This window comes from Colobus angolensis, unplaced genomic scaffold, assembly GCF_000951035.1.
Source record: "Colobus angolensis palliatus isolate OR3802 unplaced genomic scaffold, Cang.pa_1.0 Scaffold361, whole genome shotgun sequence".
NCBI classification, from domain to species: domain Eukaryota; kingdom Metazoa; phylum Chordata; class Mammalia; order Primates; family Cercopithecidae; genus Colobus; species Colobus angolensis.
The window spans coordinates 1205226-1207781 of record NW_012116944.1 but is presented as its reverse complement, the minus strand read 5'-3'; the positions used below and the strand labels follow the sequence as shown (position 1 = coordinate 1207781).

General features: G+C 43.2%; 1 pseudogene; it reads right to left on the bottom strand.

Moving 5' to 3' along the window:
* Window positions 1–567: 567 nt before the first annotated feature.
* On the bottom strand, window positions 568–2126 carry LOC105519916 (annotated as a pseudogene).
* Window positions 2127–2556: the final 430 nt, after the last annotated feature.

Below are 2556 nucleotides of genomic sequence, written 5' to 3'. Positions count from 1 at the left end.
TATGATTGAACTTCAAAGTATAAAGACTGCAGAGACTCTTTGATTAGACAAAACATTAAGCATTTTAAAACATATTCTAACTTAAAAATACCATTTTACTTTTTGTACCATTTACATTTTATAATTTCTCCCTTTTTTGTGATTTTCACATTTAATGTATTACATGTAATACTATAAAAACAGATTGAAGTTTTAAGGAAAGTCCATTATTATTAAAAGTTTATTACTCTGAGTCTGGGCTTTCTGACAATAAAATATACCAGAGCAAAAGCCCAAGAAAGTACAACAAAGAGATATACTAACTGACAAAATAGCTGCTGCAACATGCCACAGGCACTTCAGGCCTAACATTTCTGAAAAAAGCATAGAAAGTGTGAATTCCCAGGAAAAAAACTGCCTCAGATCATTCGTAACAGGAAGAAATAGTAAGTGACCTCTCTAACAACACTCACTAGTAGATACTACATCTTTCCCATGGCATTTTTGTTTGTTTGCATGTTATTGAGAAGAGGGCAAGGAAAGGCACTGTTTTCTCCAGGTAGTTGTTTTTGAACAAGTGAGGGCAAGCTATACCCCTGCATCAGCATTTTGTGGCTGAAAACCCCCCCTCCAAAGGCTACCCAAGCAAAGCAGGTGGAGACCTCACAGCGCACTAATAATGTGTCATCATTAATGAAAGTTCTTTGTCTTAGTGCTTCCAGATGCATAAAAGTTACATAGCCAAAACCTTTTGGGTTCCATGGGATATGTGGGTCGCTGGAAAGCAAGCAGCTCTGGTTTGGCATGCATTATCTCTTCGTGGTTTTGCCTTACAGGTGCTTGAGACTGATCAAGGATTGTAAGACATATTGTACCTGGAAGGGCCATGGGAGGTGGCTGTCATACTCTCCTTGCATTGTGTGGACAAAAAGGGATATATAATTTGCACAGCGCTGAGCAGTTGGTAACTGAAGGTGCAAGCGAATGCACAGTTTGTACCCAGGTTTGCCCGTGTAGAATCCAGGGCTATGAATCACAACAGGTTTCTCCTCTTCTTGACATTTCAAATGCACTCCCAATCTTCCAAATGTAAATTCTGTTGCACTGCTGTGCTTCAATGTCAGCAACTTTGTCCTCAAGGTTTCAAATGGTTCATTTGAGCTCACTTACATATATACTCTGAGTTTCCATTTCATCAGTCAGCTCCTGGATTGGATGATCTTGTCTTACAAGGCGATCCTCTAACTGGTGACTAGTTTCCTGGAAATTCCGGGTCTCTTGAGATATACCCAGAGTCGGGTATAAGGCTCAAACTATGAACAGCCTGGGTCAACATTCTTGTGTGACAGGGTGCTCTCTTGTAGGCGGTGTGACAAGTGATTCTTCTGCATCTTTTCATGGCAACCAAAAGTACGGAATGTGCATGGAATTGGGGTTATAGGGCAGTCTACATCATAATAATAGGCATCTGTTCTCTGATAAGTATAGTATTGCAGTATTCACAGATGACATTTGCCAAAGGATAGTTCTGGTCCACAGATCTCTTTATCTTCAAATGCCATTGATGCAGCACAGTTGTCACAAGATACCTGTCTCCTTGGACAATCCTTCAGAATGTGAATATTAATATGGAATTTTTGAAAGGGACGCTGGCATTGGGGACAATCCATAAGAGCAAACTCACAATATGCTTGATGATCCTCAAGATGCCTCAGTTCCATCTTGTGCACACAACCTTCATTTGGACACTTTACCATCAGAGAAAGAATCTCACGTTTTGCAAAACTGTCTGCAAATAGTTTATTTTCCAGCAGTATTTCATTGTCACCTGGACATTTGTGACCTGCATCCCTTATTGATTTTATGATACAGGCTTTGCGGAACCTATGGCCGCATGGCGTTTGCACTGCTTCTCGTAATGCCATCAAGCAAATGGGGCATTCATACTTGCTTTCCAGGAGTGGGTCAAACTCTACATCACATCCCTGGATCTCCTCCATAAAGGAGCTGGAGAGGTTCCCCGTGCTGGCAGTTCCACCCACGCTATCATCTTTTGTTGCAGCGCTACAGGAGCTGGCCATGGCCACACAGTAGTCACTTTCAGACTGGCTGGATCCACAGCTGTTTTCACAGTTTAGCAGACTCATAGTAACTTGATTATCACGTGCTTGCTCGAGTGCACTGGGCTGCCGAACCAGGCAGGCAGGGATCCCCGCCAGCCGCACCACTCTGATCAGCCAAGGCGCTGATAGAGGACGGACACAGACACTACGCTCCGAGAGGAGGCTGCTTGGACGTCAAACTCTGGGTCCAAGAGTGCGCCATTGCCACCTCCGCGGGCCGCCGGCAGGCCAATCCCCTGCTGCGGACGCCACTGCTTCCGCCTTCTCTAATTTCTCCCATTTTAAAACATTTTTTCTCACTACACCCTGTGAGAAAGATTCCAGTCTCCACTTTGCAAATGAGAAAACTGAAGAAAAGACAGGCGAAGTGATTTAGTTGAGCTTGTACCACTAGCCAACGAATAAGACTCTGATGCCCTGTTTGAACTAAATCCAGTATTGTTTCTTCACTTGT